At 37.2% G+C, this 20,920-nt stretch overlaps 2 long non-coding RNA genes across 2 annotated transcripts in view; one reads left to right on the top strand and one right to left on the bottom strand.

Annotated features, from left to right (window-relative positions):
* The window catches only part of LOC144578279 (uncharacterized), a 480,728-nt gene that overhangs the window by 243,943 nt on the left and 215,865 nt on the right, over positions 1-20,920 (bottom strand). The gene's annotated exons all lie outside the window — the stretch shown is intronic.
* LOC100894539 (small integral membrane protein 30) lies at positions 17,798-19,641 on the top strand. Its single transcript, XR_622388.4, has 3 exons — positions 17,798-17,827; positions 18,184-18,277; positions 18,741-19,641. It is a non-coding gene; the product is annotated as a small integral membrane protein 30 (long non-coding RNA).

Genomic DNA, 20,920 nt, shown 5'->3' with positions numbered 1-20,920 from the left:
AGCTTGCCAAAAGATCTCTCTAGTTTTACTAATATAAAAATTAACCTTTACTGCTGCAGGATCATCCCAGTGACATGTAATTGTCTTAAAGGCAATCGACTGCTTCCTTTTCACAGTGGTTTGTAACCACCTAGTTAACAGAGGGTTAGAGTATCACACAGCTCTAACATGCCTCCTGTTATCTAAATCTAAACAAGCATGACAACTGGAAGCAAATTCAATCAAAAGAAACATTACTACTTTCTCAAATGACTAATACAAAACCAGCTATTTAACAAAAATCACTGGGATTTTTGTTGTTGTTGTTGTCATTGTTAAATACCTATTTTTTAATAAACCAGAGACTGTTATAAGCCAGTTGGCATCAAGATAAACTAAACCTGTCCAATTTAGAAGAATCATTTGAATAAAACATCTAAGGTTCAGCTCTCAAACACAATACCTAAGCTATGGTTTTGAGTGTGACATGTGGGAAAAGAGGTAAAGTATGACTATTTTCTGCTTGCTTTGATGGTATAAAGGTAACAGATGTGGTAAGCACAGTTCTAATTAACCTTTCCAGTGGAAGCCACTGGATTTTTATTAATCCTCCCTGCCAACCTGCTATTCCATGCCATATATAGTAGACTGCAGAAAGCTGAGCTACCTTACCAAGCATGGTTGATACTGTGATGATCCACCCAGGTTCCCTCTTTAGGGTTAAAGGAGTACCAGCTTTGAGGAATACCATCTGGTAAAAGCTTACAGTTATAACCCTGACAGAGAAATGTTCTAGGCCACAAGCAACTACCTCACCTAAGTACTTCTCAGGGCAGACTCACAGCCAATGAACCAACTCATGTCAAGGAATAAAGTCCCCTTTGCTTCAGTATGGAATAATTCTTAAGAGACATCTCATTTCCAGAGCTCCCTGTAAGCTCCCTGTGGCCTCAGTTGCCTTATGAATCAGCTTCCCCCACTACCCTAACTATGTTTTCTCATTTCCTCATGGGTTCATTTCTGGAGAGCACATCTCAAAAAATCTTTACATATAACTCTTCATCTCAGAATTCTACTTTCAGACAACCTAATCTAAAATCCATCTTTATAATTATGTAAGGCAAACATGATATCATATAGTAGTTTTGCTGATTTTATCAGTAACTGGTCCTAATATCAGTCTTGGTCTTCCATTACAAATGTGAACCTATTCACCGAGACAGAGACAACATCTAGAACTTAATCTACACTAATTGGCTCCAGTTCCATTTAACTGCAACAAAATTTAGAAGGCAATTCATTGGTATTAAAATTTATCTAATTTTACCATTACGCAATTATAAGAGGGATAAGAGTCCAGAATAAATTCTCATTGAAAGAGCACAAAAAGCAAAGGACAATAAAAATGATTTATTTATAATAGATTACCATATTCTCATAGAAAATGGGAAATATATTTTATTCAACTTATAAAAGTCCAGTTGGGCCTTTTCAAAACAAAATAAGAAGAATGGTTACAATAACATTTATTTTTCATGTTCTCAATTAATCTCTTAAAATCTCCTTTGGAAATTAATGAAAGGTTGCCAAGGAATCAACCGATTCTTTTAATTCCATCCACTTCTCGATCCACAGGGTATAAAGGGATTGTAGGTTTGGAGGTTGTATCTTTTTGGCTTTGAGGATTGTTGATGTTTTAGTAGCACCACTTTTGGAGAGGAGAAATTAAATAAGTTGGTTCACCTGACTGTAGTCTCATTTGTCTAAGCTGATGGAAACCTAAGCTTCTTTTCTAGAGCATATGGACACAAAACAAACTAAATAGATCAGGCAACACCAGGGAAAATATGGTGAAGTGTCTCCCTTTTAAGACAATATGATTTTTTAGATGTTGTCACAGAAAAAAAGTAGTCTTGCCCACAAAAATAAATCTTGTTTTTTGTTTGATTGTTCATTGGTTTCTTTGTTTTAAGTAGAAATTCTATCAACTACAGATAAAGCACTAACTTGACCATGATTTCTTATAACCAAATGCCAGGACTTTACTCTTCTTGGGGAAATAAGTAGAGGCAAATGGGGGCAGAGACCCATTCTTTTATGTGTTCTGGGAGCCTGAGACTCTGCTAGTACTGAATCTGAAGTTAGCTTTAAAGGCAGCCAAATCTTGAACTCTAACTGAATCTGAGTTTGCTGTGTTAAGTCAGCTTGGGACAAGCTTCCAGTCAACGGAGAATCCACCAGACCTTGTATCCTTAGCTTCCTAAGTGCACTAGTAGTTTCAGGCCTGAACACGAAACACAGAATTCACCACCCATGTAGCTGCGGCTTGTCCCTCCTTTCAAAGCTCTTGAAAAGCCCAATGTGGCTGGGCAGAAGAGCATGGTGGGCTCCTGGTCCCCATTATAGAAAGCTCGAAGGGCTTTAATAGGTCATAGCTCCAGGCCAGAGGCACTTTCTGGAAGGGTTCTGATGAGGAAGTGCCTGGACCTCGTGCAGCATTTTCCTCTACCTGGTGCTGCCAACCCTGTGTTTGAGTCAGGCCTCAGGCAGAGTGAGACATCTGATGTCTTAGAAGAGTGGAGCCAACCTTGAAAACTGAGCTGGGAAGTTACCATTATTAAAGGTTTGATTTGATTCTCATGTCCTGGTCCAGGATTGGCCCACAGCATGTGATCTTCACATTCACATGGAGCCCTGCACCTAGAAGACTAACATGTCCAGTTTAATGCTCTTGTATCCCTGCTATCCCTATCTAGAAATCTTTAGTTTTGACCAATAGGCCCCACATTTTCATTTTGTATTGGGCCTAGAAAATATACGCAGTTCTGGGTAGCCTTTATTAATGTCATTTTTAGACAAAATAATTGCCACTGTCTGTGTTTCTGTGTGAGGTGTGTGTGTATGTTTATAGAAAGGAAAAAAGTGTTTTGTAGTTTTTTGTCTTTTAAGCAGAGTTGCTTTAAAAATTATAAAATACTGCATCAAGAGATTAAAACATAGGAAATGTTAACACAAACATTCAATGTCTAACATTCACTTGAGATCAATCAGAAAAAAGGAAAAAGATTATCTTTGAATATATAGTATAAATCAAGAGAAAATATTACATATTTACAGAAAATCTGTACAACACACAGCTTTGTAGGAACACCTAGCTTCCACTAGACAATGAAGGCCAGCACCCTAACTTCAATCTGGGCAATAACTGCACTTTTACATCCTAACATTGTTCGTGCCACATAACAGTTCTCATTACCATAAGACAAATGCATGCTTCATACTAGTGAGGAAAATTGGCTAAGGCTGAAAAATTTCAGGATTTTGGAACCACACTTGTATGGAAAGATCTAAGGCCTAATTCTGGTACTGCAATTGTGTAACCAAAGGCCTGACAAGATCCAAGCAGGTGTAGTTCCTTATAGAAGCACCAAGACTGTGGCTAGAATGTCCTATTTTAACCCCAATTGAAAGTAAAGAAAATATTTGACACTTGGGGATAAAAGGAAACGCTTGAAAAGCATCAAGGTAGCATTCCTCTTACTGTTGTGCTGCAAAGGGAGGAACACAACAATAGCCTGGTCCCTTCTAACTTTTGTATTCATTGCAAACTTTCCCGTCTAATGATTATTGAATGTTTCATTTACAAATGAGAAACATTTTATATAATCCAGTATTGATCACATATTAAGTCTTAAACTTTGTCTTTTTTCAGGTTTTGCTTCCCTGGATAGCTGAGCATCTAACGAATGTGAAAGGCAGTGTCAACGTGTTTTCAGATTTTTACACTGTACATATTTTGGTACCCACATGCTAAAAAGTCAAATATACTTTGATGTTCAGTGCTTAAGGGATTTACTCACTCAAAGAGTAAATTAAAATAGCTCATCTCTCAGAAAAGCAGAACTTTTTAGAATAGGAAGAAACAGGAAAATCTACTTTGGCCTAAGATTGAACCATCCAGAAATGTATGCTACAATAATTTGATATATATAAGACTGTTGAGATCATCCTGACTCAAGACAAAAAAAAAAGCATTTTGAAGGTATTCCATTAGAAATCCACTTTGAGGACATATCACATTTAAAAGCTTGATCAACCTTATATCTTGATCCTCAGATTATAAACCTTTGCTGGTATAAATAAAATATACAGAACCCACTTTTTAATCTGTTCACCATAGCCTACATGGTGATATTTTATAAAATAGCATTGATTACACAGGCTGATGTTGAAATATTAACAACAATTGTAAGAATCTATCATATATATTTAGGTATATATAAATGTAAAAATATTAACCAAAGTTTTCAGAAATAGAAAAAAGTCCATTTTTCTCCTAGTTTTAAATAAAGAAATACAGAAATTCTTAAATACTAAAAATAAAGCCTTTGGAAAGGTAAATAACAGTGTCTCGAAGACTCTTAAAACAAGCCCTTGTAATGAGTACCAGACAACCAGCATAGGACTTATGGGTGGGTGGGAGGAGGAGATAAGAGAATCAGAGGATGCCAGGTTCAGAAGGAAGCTTCAGGGACATCTAATGTGAGTATCTTTTTGAAGTCTGAATCCTTTCTACAACATCTCAGCCAAGTGTCCATTAAGCCACCCTTCTGACTGATCAAGTGTTCACTGCTCACTGAGGCAGCCAATTCCCTCTTAGAACATTAAAAGAGCTTTTTTATTCTATCAAGCTAAAAACATGCCCATTACTTTTCCCCACTGGCCATCTAGAACAGGTCCAATTTCTTTCTCTTATGGCCTTCCCTGTGGGATGAGCTACTGAAAATGGCAGACATTCTCATTGAGTCTCTCATTTCCATCCCATGGTTTATCAACTATGTTCTTCAGCTATTGAGTCTAATCTCATCACTATACTGCTAATATCCAGTTTGTTAATGTTTATATTAAAATAGGAACTCATAAGAGAAAAGCAAACTGCTGGGCATAGCCCATATTGGAAAGAGCAAAGCAAAGCTTTCCCTCCCTCTTCTAGATAATTCACATCAATTCCTGCAGCCGAAGATCGTAGTCGCTGTTTTCGTAGCTATGTCATACGTGTTGATGCAAACTGAGCTTTATGTTTGCTAAAACCTTAAAACCTTAAAGTCTTAGTTTTTAACTTATTCAATAAGTATTTGTGGGTTGTCACTATGTGGTTATCATAATACTAAGAACACTCTGAGAAATCAACATGATATAACCAAAAGAGGTAGGATCCTGGGCCCAAGCCCCACTTTATCCAGCTATAGCTACGTAGGAAGAACACTTGTTAGAACTACTCAATTTTCATAACAAGATAACTATCTCACTACTTTCATAATAGGATAACTATCTCTCAGTTTCAAAGCATATGGATGGGCCCTAAGCCAGCAATTTAGAATGCTAGCACTCCAGGAGATCCAGGTCTCTTCCAAATACCTACTGAGAGAAGATATGTTCAGGGAGGATAGGTCCAAGACCTTACAAATTCAATTCTTGGTTAATGTTGTCACCAGAAACATACATATTGGGAACCCACAACACAACACCTTTCTAATCAATTTTACTGAGTCACATATATTGCTTTGTCCTAATCTTTTACAAAGGTTGTTATGAGAAACAACCACATAAAATTCATAACCACATTTTTTATATCTGGGGTACTGTCCATTTTGTTACTCAGTGTCCTTCTCAGTGCTAGGAAAGGCTTTGTTTTCTTCAAGGAATCAGATGCTTCTAATTTTTAATGATTGAAATCATTAGAATGGTTTTGCACATTTATTGAGTCTTAAGGACAAAAATGAAAGACTGTAATAAATAAGAAAAAATGTCATTTGACATATATACAAATAGTAAAAAGTTTTGTATTTTCCACTTCATCAATAACCGAAAAGGAATTCAAAAGCAAGATGAATAATTCTAACTGGTTCATGTTAAATGCATAGTTAACTTAACATCAGGTTAATGTTATTCAGTTGCCCCTATGTCACCTTTTCCCAAATAATCAGCCTCCATAAAATGACAAAGGTTCTAAGATCAAATAAACCTAAGAACTACTAAGAGAACTTGTTCTAAAGTTTGCATTTTTAAATAAACTAACCAGGTAATTGGGATGCAAGTGAAACATGGAACACACTTTGAGAAGACACTTCCAAGTCCAATTTTGGATAAATAATAAACTGTGTCACTCTTCCCTGGATCCTCTACTATCTGTATGGGTCCCTTTTAATGTCCAGTGACCAAAGGTAGGTAGGATATTCTACTACAGAGTTATTGAAATAGGGCAGATGGAAGGATTATGTCCCTTCCCTTATATAGCCACCACATTCACTTTAATACATTCACAAGTGTTGATAGGCATGCTCACAAAAGCAGTGCTTCATTCTGGCTGTCAGATTGAGGTCAATTATTTACTTTGACTCTCCTGAGAAACAAGAGCTTAAAATGTATTAAAATGAGTCCAAATCAAAATCAAACGAAACTATAAATAGTGTTGTACAGGACTTTTTCCTAACCAGTTGCAATCTTTTTTAATATAACCTATTCCACCTTTAAAATAAAGAATTTTACTTTAAACTAAAATGGAAAATCTGGAAACCTCCTTGAGTAAACTTATTCTTGCAGAAAATAAGATCTTTTGTCATTTTAAAATTTATAAATATTTTTAATTCAAACAACATTAGAGTATTTACAGACAAGTAGTCTGTTGTCATAACGGGCTCAGGGAATAGATTTATAAACAATCAAAATATTATAAGCAAGAGTAAAGTAACTTTAGTATTGCTGTCTGGCTCACCATTTCATACATAAATAAATAATCACATGACACAGAAACTGATGTTTATACCATAAAGTGTTCTACCTGGACCATCTATGTGATTTAGCAAAAGAAACAAATTTAGAAACTAAAAGTGACTGATTACTTTTCTAAAATTAATTTAAAAGTAACCACTTCCCAGATACTGCTTACCAATAACTTCTAACCTTATATACATTGCAACATGTCTAAATTGACTCAAAAAGGCTTTATCAAATGAACAAACTGAGATATCCAAAGTGTAAATTCAGTTTCCCAAATTGAGTGATTTTGCCAAAAATGGCCAGACAGAGATTTCATAAATCTTTCAATTCAAGGGAAATCAAGTTAAGACTGCTCAGGCCAAAATTGACTATTCTAGGCTATTTGCATTTCTTTTAATTGTACTTTAAGTTCTGGGGTAAATGTGCAGATCTTGCAGGATTGTTGCATAGGTACACACATGCCATGGTGGTTTGCTCTCTCCATCCCCCTGTCACCTACATCAGTCATTTCTCCCAATGTTATCCCTTCCCAAATTCCCCACCCCCTGCTGTACTTCCACTAGCCCCCCACTCCCTACAGACCCAGTGTGTGATGTTCCTCTCCCTTTGCCCATGTGTTTTCATTGTTCAACACCCACCTATGAGTGAGAACATGCAGTGTTTGGTTTTCTGTTCTTCTGTCAGTTTTCTGAGAATGATAGTTTCCAGATTCATCCATGTCCCTACAAAGGACACAAATGCATCGCTTTTTATGGCTGTATAGTATTCCATGGTGTATACGTGCCACATTTTCCTTGTCCAGTCTATCATTGATGGGTATTGGGGTTGGTTTTAGGTTTTTTCTATTGTAAACAGTGCCACAATGAACATATGGGTGCATGTGTCTTTACAATAAAATCCTTTATACTTCTTTGGGTATATACTCAGTAATGGGATTACTGGGTCAAATGGAATTTCTATTTCTAGATCCTCAAGGAATCACCACACTGTCTTCCACAATGGTTGAACTAATTTACACTCCTACCAACAGTGTAAAAGCGTTCCTATTTCTTCACATCCTCTACATTATTTGTCTCCACATTTTTTAATGATCATCCTTCTAACTGGCTTGAGATGGTATCTCAATGTGGTTTTGATTTGCATTTCTCTAATGACCAGTGATGATGACCATTTCTTCATATGTTTGTTGGCCTCATAAATGTCTTCTTTTGAAAAGTGCTTGTTCATATCCTTCATCCACTTTTGAATGGGTTTGTTTCTATTTTTCTTGCAAATCTGTTTAGTTCTTTGTAGATTCTGGATATTAGTCCTTTGTCAGATGGGTAGATTACAAAAATTTTTGTCCATCTGTTGGTTGCTGGTTCACTCTAATGATTGCTTCTTTTGCTGTGCAGAAAGTCCTAAGTTTAATTAGATCTCATTTACCTATTTTGGTTTCCATTGACAATGCTTTTGGTGTTTTAGTCATGAAGTCCTTGCCTATGCCTATGTCCTGTATGGTTCTGCCTAGGTTTTCTTCTAGGGTTTTTATGGGTTAGGTCTTATGTTTAAATCTTTAATCCATCTGGAGTTAATTTTAGTGTAAGGTGTCAGGAAGGGGTCCACTTTCAGCTTTCTGCACACGGCTAGCCAGTTTTCCCAACACTGTTTGTTAAACAGGGAATCCTTTCCCCATTGCTTGTTTTTGTCAGGTTTGTCAAAGATCAGATGGTTGTAGATGTGTGGCATTACTTCTGAGGGCTGTGTTCTATTTCATTGGTCTATATCTCCATATTGGTACCAGTACCATACAGTTTTGATTACAGTAGACTTATAGTATAGTTTGAAGTCACATAGCTTGATGCCTCCAGCTTTGTTCTTTTTGCTTAGGATTGTCTTGGCTATACAGGCTCTCTTTTGGTTCCATATGGAACCAAAATTTAAAATGTTTAAAATGGTTTTTCCAGTTCTGTGAAGGTCAATGGTAGCTTGATGCAGATAGTGTTGTATCTGTAAATTACTTTGGGCAATATGGCCATTTTCATGATATTGATTCTTTCTAACCATGAGCATGAAATGTTTTTCCATCTGTTTATGTCCTCTCTTATATCCTTGAGCAGTGGTTTATAGTTCTCCTTGAAGAGGTCCTTCACATTCTTTGTTAGTTATATTTCTAGGTATTTTATTCTCTTTGTAGCAATTGTCAATGGAATTTTGCTTATGATTTGGCTGTTTATCTGTTATTGGTGTGTAGGAATGCTTGTGATCTCTGCACATTGATTTTGTATCCTGAGACTTCACTGAAGTTGCTTATCAGCTTAAGGAGATTTTGGGCTGAGATGATGGGCTCTTCTAAATATACAATCATGTCATCTGCAAATAGAAACAATTTGACTTCCTCTTTTCCTGATTGAATATGCTTTATTTCTTTTCCTTGCCTGTTTTCTCTGGCTAGAACTTCCAATACTACATTGAGTAGGAATGGAGAGACAGGGCATATTTGTCTAGTGCCAGTTTTCGAAGGGAATGCTTCCACTTCTTGCTTATTCAGTATGATATTGGCTGTGGTTTTCTCATAAATAGCTTTTATTATTTTGAGATATGTTCCATCAATACCTAGTTTATGGAGAGTTTTTAGCATAAAGGGCTGTTGAATTTTGTCAAAGGCCTTCTCAGCATCTGTTGAGATGATCATGTATTTTTGGTTTTTGGTTGTGTTTATGTGATGGATTACATTTATAGATTTGTGTATGCTGAACCAGCCTTGCATCCCCGGGATGAAGCCTACTTGATCGTGATGGATACATTTTTTGATGTTCTGTTGCATTCGGTTTGCCAGTACTTTATTAAAGATTTTTGCATTGATGTTCATCATGAATATTGGCCTAAAGTTTTTTTTTTTTCAGTTGTGCCTCATTCAGGTTTTGGTATCAGGATGATGTTGACCTCATACAATGAGTTAGGGAGGATTCCCTCTTTTTCTATTGTTTGGAATAGTTTCAAAAGAAATGATACCAGCTCCTCTTTGTACCTCTGGTAGAATTCAGCTCTGAACCCTTCTGGTCCTGAACTTTTTTTGGTTGGTAGGCTATTAACTTCTGCCTCAACTTCAGACCTTGTTGTTGGTCTGTTTAGGAATTCAACTTCTTCCTGGTTTATTCTTGGGAAGGTGTAAGTGTCCAAGAATTTATCCATTTCTTCTATATTTATTGCTTTATTTGCATAGAGGTGTTTGTAGCAATCTCTGATGGTAGTTTGTATTTCTGTGGGATTGGTGGTGATATCCCTTATCATTTTTTATTGCATCTATTTGACTCTTCTGTTTTTTTTTATTAGTCTGGCTAGCAAACTATCTATTTTGTTGATCTTTTAAAAAAACCAGCTACTGGATTTATTGATTTTTTGAAGGGTTTTTCTGTGTCTCTATCTCCTTCAGTTCTGCTTTAATATTAGTTATTTCTTGCCTTCTGCTAGCTTTTGAATTTGTTTGATCTTGCTCCTCTGGTTCTTTCAGTTGTGATGTTAGGATGTTGATTTTATATCTTGCCTCACTTCTCCGGTTGGCATTCCGTGCTATAAATTTCCCTATAAGCACTGCTTTACATGTGTCCCAGAGATTCTGGTACATTGTGTCTTTCTTCTCATTGGTTTCAAAGAACATCTTTATCTCTGCCTTCATTTCATTATTTATTGAGCAGTCATTCAGGTGCAGGTTGTTCAGTTTCCATGTAGTTGTGTGCTTTTGAGTGAGTTTCTTAATCCTGAGTTCTAATTGTATTGCACTGTGGTCTGAGAAACTTATGATTTCTATTCTTTTGCATTTGCTAAGGAGTGATTTACTTCCAAGTATGTGGTCAATTTTAGCATAAGTGTGATGTGGTGCAGAGAAGAATGTATATTCTGTGGTTTTGTGATGGGGAATTCTGTAGATGTCTATTAGGTATGCTTGGTCCATATCTGCATTCAAGGCCTGCATATCCTCCTTGATTTTCTGTCTCATTGATCTGTCTAATATTGACAGTGGAGTGTTAAAGTCTCCCACTATTATTTTGGGAGAGTCTAAGTCTCTTTGTAGATAGTTAAGAAACTCCTTTATATATCTGGGTGCTCCTTTGTTGGGTGTATATATAGTTAGTGCAGTTACCTCTTCTTGTTCCATTGATCATTTTACCATTATGTAATGCCGTTCTTTGTCTCTTTTGATCTTTGTTGGTTTAAAGTCCCTTTTATTAGTGACTAGGATTGCAACCCCCTGCTTTTTTTTTTCTCATTTGTTTGGTAAATCTTCTTCCATCCCTTTATTTTGAGTCTAGTTGTGTCTTTCCACATGAGATAGGTCTCCTGAATACAGCACACTGATGGGTCTTGACTTTTTATCCAATTTACCAGTCTGTATCTTTTGACTGGGGCATTGACTTTTTATCCAATTTATCAGTCTGCATCTTTTGATTGGGGCATTTAGGCCATTTACATTTAAGGTTAATGTTGTTATGTGTGAATTTGATCCTGCCATTTTGTTACTGGCTAGTTGTTTTGCCCTTTAGTTGATGCACTTTCTTCATTGCATCATTGGTCTTTACCATTTGGTACATTTTTGCAGTGGCTGGTACTGGTTGATCCTTTCCATGTTTAGTGTTTCATTCAGAAGTTCTTGTAAGGCATGTCTGGTGGTGATGAAATCTCTCAGCAATTGCTTTTCCATAAAGGATTTTTTTTCTCCTTCACTTATGAAGGTTAGTTTGGCTGGATATGAAATTCTGGGTTGAAAGTAATTTTCTTTAAGGATGTCGAATATTGGCCTCCACTCTCTTCTGGATTGTAGAGTTTCTGCTGAGAGATCCACTGTGAGTCTGATGGGCTTCCCTTTGTGGATGATCCAACCTTTCTCCCTGGCTGCCCTTAGCATTTTCTCCTTCATTTCAACCCTGGTGAATCTGACAATTATGTGCCTTGGGGTTGCTCTTCTTGAGAAATATCTTTGTGGTGTTCTCTGTATTTCCTGGATTTGAATGTTGGCCTGCAGTCCTAAGTTAGGGAAGTTCTCCTGGATAATATCCTTAAGAGTGTTTTCCAGCTTCCCCATCATATTCAGGTACACCAATCAAGTGTAGATTAGGTCTTTTTCATAATCCCATATTTCTTGGAGGCTTTGTTCATTTCTTTTCTCTCTTTTTTCTCAAATCTTGCCTTCTCATTTTATTTCTTGCATTGATCTTCAATCTCTGATATCCTTTCTTCTGCTTGATTGATTCAGCTACTGAAACTTGAGTATGTTTTATGAAGTTCTGGTGCTGTGTTTTTTAGCTCCATCAAGCCATTTATGTTCTTCTCTATGCTGGTTATTCTAGTTAGCATTTTGTCTAACCTTTTTTTCAAGGTTTTTAGTTTCTTTGAATTGGGTTAGAACATGTTTCCTTAGCTCAGAGAAGATTTTTATTACCCACCTTCTAAAACCTGCTTCTGTCAATTTGTCAAACTCATTTTCCATTCTGTTTTTTTCCCTTGCTGGTGAGGAGTTGTGATCCCTTGGAGGAGGAGAGGCATTCTGGTATTCAATGGTTTCATCCTTTTTGGGCTGGTTTCTTCCCATCTTAGTGGCTTTATCTACCTTTGATCTTTGAAGGTGGTGATTTCAGATGTGATCTCTGAGTGGACATGCTTGCTGTTGATGTTGAAGCTATTTCTTTTTGTTTTCTATTTTTCCTTCTAACAGTCAAGTCCCTCTGCTATAGGACCACTGGAGGTCCACTCCAGACTTTGCTTGCCTGGGAATCACCTGTAGCAATTGCAGAACAGCAAGGATTACTGCCTGATCTTTCCTTCTGATAGCTTCCTCCGGTAGCCTGATCTTTCCTCTGGTAGCTGGAGTTCTCCTGTATGAGGCATCTTTTTGGTTATACAGGGGTCAGAGAGCTGCTTGAAGAGGCAGTCTGTCCCTTGTCTGCCTGAAGACACACTGCTGGACTGTCATGGACTCAGTCCAGCTGCTGTGTAAGCTTCCTCTGGCTTTTGTTTACACAGGTAGGTTTAGACCTGCCTCAGCAATGGTGGACGCCCTTCCTCCCACCAAGCTCAAGTGTCCCAGGTTGAGCTTGAACTGATGTGCTGGCTGTGAAATTCTCAAGCAAGAGACCTTCAATTTTCTGGTTTTTGTGGGGGTGGAACCCACTGAGTCATATCACCTCTCTCCCTGCTTTCAGCTCCCCTCTTTCTGGGGAGTGGGCAGCTCCATCCTGCAGGCACTCTCGGTGATAGTCAAAACATCTACCCACATCTGTGCTGAGAACCCACAGCACCAGCCGGAGCTGCCATGCAGCTCTGTGCTAATAACTCGAGCCACTTTTCAGCCCAGCAGGGATCTCCTGGTCTCGGTTGGAAATGCAGGGATCACTCACCTTCTGCATCTCTCAGTGGAAACTGTGCTCCAGAGCTGTTCCTATTCGGCCATCTTGGTAGAATCCTCTCCTATTTGCATTTTCTATCCAGTATGTCTTTAATTTTATTAACTTCATGCTGTTTGTTTCCATTGTTGCCAGTTCTTAATTATAATGAGCGCCTGGTCTATACAAAGGAATTAACATTTCCCTGTGAAATGAACAGGCTAAATTATTAATAACCTCCCTACATTTTTGCAGGGAGCTCTTGACCTCTAGCAAAGATTTTTTTTTTAACTTTTATTTGAGGTTTGGGGATACCTGTGCAGGCTTGTTACATAGGTAAACAGGTGTCATGAGGGTTTGGTGTACATATTCTTTTATCACCCAGGTATTAAGCTCAATACCCAATAGTTATCTTTTCTTCTTGCAATAATTTTCAAAGGGTCTCTTTGACTTTCTTTTTGAATTTTGTATAGTATATGGACTTCAGTTATTTCATGATAATTGAGGTTTTCCAACATTTCACAATCTATGTTGACAGGAAACATCTATGCTTTTCAGTATGTGTGCTTTTGAGCCTAAGTCGGATATATTTTAATTAAAAAATACTTTTTTGTACATATTTATTAAATCTCAGCCAAAATCAATTGATAAATTAGGTGAATACTGGCATTCCCTCATTCACCAAACTAGGGTCCAGAGGGAAGTTCACAAACACCAGCAACCCCTCAGTGAGTCACTATGATTAGGCTTCTAAGCAACATTAGAACTCCTTATTTCAAAGAAAATTGAAATGGTGCTTGATCCTGTGGACATTTTCCACATAGCAGCATGTGGATAATGACAAAAATATAGAGTTTCTTATATTTCCTGGATATATACCACTCACTAGTTATGTGACCTTGCATAAATTACTTATCTATGCCTCAATTTCTTCATCAGGGAATAACAACAGTAACCACTTCACAGGATTATTTTAAGGAGTAGAGGGGCTTATATTTGTTAATGTGTGGAATAGTTACTGGTGCATATTAGTCACTATTTTAAGTGTTTGTTAAATACAAATGTCAGTCAATCAATCTGACTCCATGCAGCATGAAACCACTTTTTCTAATAAAAATTTGTTTCTATAATAAATGTTTATTTATCCTCTTATGATATAAGCTCATTCTGATTTTAAATGTTCTTGTGTAGAACTCAATAAATATTATTTGATCATCTACTTCATCTCTGAAAGGTCTAGTCTGTTGCCAATAATAGTGTCACTTACACTGACCACACTGAGCCACTTTATATGTCACCTCATTTAATCTGCATTAAGAACCTTATGAAGATTGGTGTTACCCTTATTACAGATGAAAAACCTCAAGTTTCAAGAAGTTAGATAATTTGCACAGGTTTACAGAGTTTAAAAGTAGCAGAGGTGAATTTGGAATCAACCTCTGGTGATCTCCAAAGCCTGTTTGAATCAGTCCATTACTACAGATAAAGTGCTATATAGATAATGTCACAACTTTTCAAAACTAGAACTTTGCCCCATTCAGTAATTTTTAACCTACTCCAAGAATCTCAGCAATATAAGTAAAAGTGGAATCTTTAGAGCCTGTGAGTGGGATTTCTCTCCTTCCCCATACTCCATAAGCTTACGTGTATGATTGATTCCCACAAACAACTGATGTTTACTGGTGGGAGTGAGGACCACATACCTAACGGGCTCTAGAGGGTGCCTGGAACTGTGCCAGAAATTACCTTTTGTATCTCTCCCATACACTTCTGTAAAATGCTGGTACAAGAAGTATTTAAGCCTCAGGAGATATTTTCTGCAGTAGTTGAACACCTCTGGAAAGTATAGCATATCCCATCCTTTTGGCCTAATGATTAGTTAGCTCTAACATAATATTCTCAGTGATAAATGTCCTATTAATCACGGGAAACACTGACTAACTCTGGGTTGATCTTTTTAATTGTGAAGCTCCAGTAAAATACTTCGACTCACTTGGTTTGGCTCAATTGCTAATGAGGAAGTCTGGGTTTTATAAATTTCCTGACACACATCAGTCACTGCAAAATCCTGATGTCAGTCTGTCCTGCATCCTCTGATGGATCCCTGAGGTGCTTTCCTTCAGGGCCTACCAATGACCCACTTCTAATAGAAAAATGAACAGAAGCCACTTCTTTTTTTTTTTTCTGAAACCATTTCTGGGTAACAACTGATGGAAAATTTTGCTCTTCATTGCTCAGATAAGTAACTAAAGTTCTTTAAGAATCACTGGCTGCCATTGATCTCTATTTTAGTAAAGGATGATAAAGGCAGAGATTTGTTTGAATTTAAAGATTAAATTTTGGAATTCTATAACCCTAGACACTTAATGTCAAAAGAACAACTACAAAGAAGCCTGTAGAAGCATTCACACAGCTTGGGAAAAATGGGAGTGTGGCATTGCTTCAGAAAATCAGTGGTTCACATTGCTACCAGAGATGTTCACAAGCAGAGCTTGTAGTTGGCAGATGCTGGGCACAGAAGCAGCTGCTCATCTATCATCACCTTTTTTAGAAGAGAGACCACACATACAGCATGGCATTTATTATCCTGGTCAGCGATCTAGCCAAAATATCTAATCTGGTTTACAGCTAGGAAATAACAGTTCATTGAGATAGAGTGAAGATATGTTAAAAGTCACACAGCAACTGGGTATGGTGGCTCATGCCTGTAATCCCAGCACTTTGAGAGGCTGAGGCAGGCAGATCACAAGGTCAAGAGATCAAGACCATCCTGGCCAACATGGTGAAATCTCGGTTCTACTAAAAAATACAAAAATTAGCTGGGCATGGTGGTACGCACCTGTAGTCCCAGCTAATCGGGAGGCTGAGGCAGGAGAATCACTTGAACCCAGGAGGCAGAGGTTGCTGTGAGCTGAGATCATGCCACTGCACTCCAGCCTGGAGACAGAGCTAGGCTCCATCTTAAAAAAAAAATGTTACACAGCAAGAGCAGGTCAAAGAAGTGAAGGAGATTATCATATTCATGGTATTCCAAAAATTAATCTCTACAACTACATCAGCTAATACTGGAAGCCCCCCCATTGACATTTCCAAATATAATATATGTCACAAACTAATAAAAACCATTTATAATTTATAAAGAAAGCATCTTGTCATTTACAGACTCTTTAAACTTAAAACCACACTATTATCTTTAATGTTGACATGCCTATGACATGCCTAGAAACAATTCTGTAACGATACTAACTTTACAGTAGTCTCTACTGACTTTAGCTAACTAAAATAAACACATAAGGAAAAATAAACATGTAGGGAAAAACAAAATGTTCACAGTAGGATTTGAAAGAACATTTTGGGAGCTATGAAAATATAGCTCCTATTCCAAATATAATTTATTACAAAGGTACAAAACTAAAAGTAGCTCAAAAAAAAGGATGCAATGAGCAAAACCTTGTTAAAATAATCAAGGTTAGAGAAACAATGCTGACATTATTGTGCAGTTATTCTCAGATTTCCAATTTTCTAGTCACCTTGGTTTGGTTTATTTAGCACCTCTTGGTCTCTCATAAGATCTTGTTGACACATTTATCTAATCAAATCTTTTTTATAGGTCAACATTACTGAGCCCTGTTAGGCGCCAGGAACATAAATCTTTGCTAGCTAGAGAGACTAGGTATGTAAGAAAAAGGAATGACAACACAATAATACATGCTAATTATGGGCAATGAACTGAATGTACCTGTATTATCTAACAGACTAAACCAAGGGGACTTTCAGACCAGACAGGTTACTTCACACCCAGCCCTCATCATTAATAATTTTTAATGTGAGGATAGCAAATAAATTGTCAAATCAGTAATCCTGAAAGAGTTCAGAAGATCAGATGACTAGGAAGGTTCAGTAAGGAGTTCACAGTTATTAGACTTAAAGAGTGCCTTTCAGAAAGGTTACGACTTAAATATACAAATAACTAATTCTTATTTTATGATTTAAAAGCAATATTTTTACATATTTTCATAAATAGGTGGGGATATTTGGAGCAGAGTTCTCACACACACAAAAAAAAACATGACTAGGAAGGAATCAACACAGTGAACTCTTGAACAGATTAAGTCACTTTAGGACCTGAATCCTGAGACATCTGCAACAGGGCTAAACCCATTTTTTCTAAACTTTGTTTTGCACTACAATTTTTTAAACATTTTTCAAAATGCCTTATTCAACGTGCTTTTTCCCCATTGATTAAAAAATTAATAAATGACATCTGGTTCATTAGGAAGTTGGTGACAGAGATTTCTTGCTTCAGAAACGCTGGAAGCCGCTAGTTTAAAAGCATCCGGAACAGAGGGGTCTACTTGATTTCTCTCTCCTGGCTGTGTCATTTTAGTCAAAGAAAGAGATAGAATGCCGTGTATGCCTTGAAGACTCAACAGAGTAGAAAACACTTGCTATTATTTCTTTATTTTATTTTGAAGTGAGCTTTTATACAAACACACAAAACCATATATTTAAGAGTAAAACGCTGAGCAGTGAAAAGAAGCCCAGAGTGTCAGCCACTCCTCGTCTCCGCCAGAGCGTGACCGTCACGCCCTCTGCCACTCACAGAGAAGCGCCCAGGGGCATCATGGGACTCGGCGGCGGCAGGGATTGTGGGAAATGTAGTTTAACGACTCCTCCTCGCCATTCCTGTAATGGCTGCTTCCTGGAAGGTAATGTACAAACTCGTTTCCAGAGGATACTTAGATTGCACCAGTGTATTTGCAAAACAGGGGAAGCTTCGCACCTTGCCGGGCCAAAGTTGGGATTCTTTTTCAGCTCTTAATATGAAGTTCTGAAATGAACTTATCTCTCCGTTCTGTTTCTTTTTACGTTTTCTTGTGTGGGTGAACTGACCAACTTTTTAGTTCCCTGTTGGACAGACTGTTTTCTCTCCTCAGTACCTATCTCTCTACCGTCCATATAGCCTTCCTGCTCTTCGTTGAGTCTAGCTGCCTCTTTAAAATAATAATAGTAATAATAATTTTTAAATCCTTCTCTCCTCCCCCACCCCCCACTCTAATCATAGGTAGTGTCACGTGGAACCTCTTAATCTCAGCATCCGGAGCTCCAGGAAGGGAAAATTTCAAGTCAGATAGAATTCTATATATACCATTTCTTTGGTAAGTCTTATTAATTCCCCACAACTTCTCAGAGTTAGATGTTATGTGACTTTGGCCAGATTTGTCTGCATTTCCTGGATGGGAGAGACCCTAAGAAAATGTAATTTTTACCCACTAGGATATTTTAAGTTTCCAAGTTAGTGTCTCGTGCATTTTTTCTGTTTGTTCTTAATTAAAAACTTGAACTCCTGTTCAGTATTTTTTTATTGATGCACAAGGTGTTGGCATTATCGTGGAAAATTGCTAGGTTTAGAGTGTTAGTGTGAGATAGAGAGATAAGCCTCAAATTACTGTCTTTAACATCCCTCTGTTTTTCCACCTATAAAATGAGGAGATGGATCTGAAATGATTTATAAAGTATCCAAAAGATTGGCTAGCCTGTTATTTGTCATATGTTCATATTGTCATTTGAAAAGGAAGGAATTTTTAATGGTTCCTTTTTGTTTCCATGTTTAATTTCTAGGAACCTTCAGCCCTCAAGATTCCAACATCATGACCTCAGTTTCAACACAGTTGTCCTTAGTCCTCATGTCACTGCTTTTGGTGCTGCCTGTTGTCGAAGCAGTAGAAGCTGGTGATGCAATCGCCCTCTTGTTAGGTGTGGTTCTCAGCATTACAGGCATTTGTGCCTGCTTGGGGGTATATGCAAGAAAAAGAAATGGACAGATGTGACTTTGAAAGGCCTACTGAATCAGACTTCACCCTTTTCAGACTTTGTGCAATAGAGGCTAAACCTGAACTTTGGCGTCTGAAAGTTTCCAAGAATCAGTAAATAAGGGAGTTTTACATTTTTTTTGTTGTTTCAATGAAATGAACGGGAACAAACATACATATATAAATTGGGGAAAAAAGTTTTCTTTGCAACAAATAATGTGTAGAAAAATGCAGCCTATAATTTGTATTTGCTACTTAGAAAAGAGGTCAAAGAAGTAAGATGGCTGAAATTTACATAAGTAATATTTCATAGTTTTCTAATTCTCAAAGCATGTGAAATAGGAAGAAGGAAGTTCTTGCCCAGAATCTTAGGAAATCACCCCTGTGCGGTTATAATCACTGCCTCCTGAATCATTGAAGAGTCTTTTCTCCATCTTTTTATTAGATTTTTGTTTTGTTGTCTTTCAAGTTAATATTGTATTTAGATATAAGAGAGTCAACTAAAAAGGGAAACTTTTATCTCTGGGGAAAAAAACGTTTAGAAAAATGTATTCAGTGTATCTAATGAAATGTAGAAAAAAATTAATGTTAAAAGAACACTATAGACATTGACATGGAAAAGAGATTTGTTAAGAAAAAACTTTATATTAACTGAGTAACATCCTCTGGATGAGAAGTGCTATATTAAATATAAACCCATTATGTTGTAAGTTGTGTTGTGTCCATTTCTTATTTGGGGCTGTTTTTATCCATTGTGGATTTTTATATACACTAACTGGAGAAGGGCAGGATACCTTGTGTTGTTACTGCAGTAGCTTAAAGAGGCATAATCAATGACAAATAAGAATTGGGCAGCATTGAGGTCAGAGAAGCCCCTGATAGAAAATCTAGATATACAGAAGGAAAATGAAATGGCCTAAACTGATTTGCATGCCAGCCAAATGAAATACCCACTCTGGCCTAGCTACTTAAAGTGTCCTCAAGCCAGCAACATCACCTAGGACTTGTTAGAAATGTAGAATTTCAGGCCCCACCCAGACGAGTTGGATCAGAAGCAGCATTGGTTTCCAAACCCCAAGTTAATTTGTGTGCACATTACAGTTTTAAAAAGACTTCCAACTTGCTTGAACCCAAGAATCATTTCAGGCACTTGATAAAACTTTTAGATTCCCTGGTCTTTCTCCTGGTTGTATGGCTGTGGGATGGGGCCTGGAACTCCATGTTTAACAAGGGTCCTCAGTGATTCATTTGATTCTCAAGTTGTAGCCAGCATAAAATAGTCTAAGGAAATCAAACTTTAGGGTCACACTAGAAGTAAGTAGGCAAATTTTTTCCTAAAATGCATGTTCCAATTTCTAGCTCACTCTCCAGATCATATTGGGAGCTTCAATTTTTATCCAAAAATAGGCACCAGCAACCTAAAATTCTGTTTATGGTGCAATTCTAGTGTGAGCTGACCTGGCTTGCATGAAAGTTTTGGTTAAAGGGTACAAGGAGTGAGGGAAGATTATGTAATAAAGACATGGAACTGTTTCATTTTTTTGCTAGAAGAAGCACTAACATTCTTTATTCAAATTAATTGGCAGTTAAATATTATGGAATTAATAGAGCTTGATTGTACATGCATTTTGTTTGTTTGTTTTAAAGAAGGAAAAAGGAATGATGCAAGTTGTAGAACAGTTGTCATCTTATACACCAGCCCATTGGTGCTTACATAGAAAGGCTGCTGCTGCTTCCTTGCACGTCAACTTTCCCATTGGGATGGGAGAAATCAAACTTAAAGTACATTTTAAATCACAGTGCAGTAGTCATTTAGTCACCTCCAGGTACTATTTTTAAAGTGTTCAAAATAAGACTACAGACAAACATTCTTTAGTCAACGTGTATTTCTAAAAGTACCTTGGAGAGGCATTTCCCTATTTTCCCCTTAAAAGTAGAGAATTCTCTTGAGGAATTTTGATGGATATGATGGGGAACACCTCCTCTAAA

This window comes from Callithrix jacchus, chromosome 11 (genome assembly GCF_049354715.1).
Source record: "Callithrix jacchus isolate 240 chromosome 11, calJac240_pri, whole genome shotgun sequence".
NCBI lineage: Eukaryota > Metazoa > Chordata > Mammalia > Primates > Cebidae > Callithrix > Callithrix jacchus.
The sequence above is the reverse complement of the archived record's forward strand: the minus strand, read 5'-3'. Positions and strand labels throughout refer to the sequence as shown.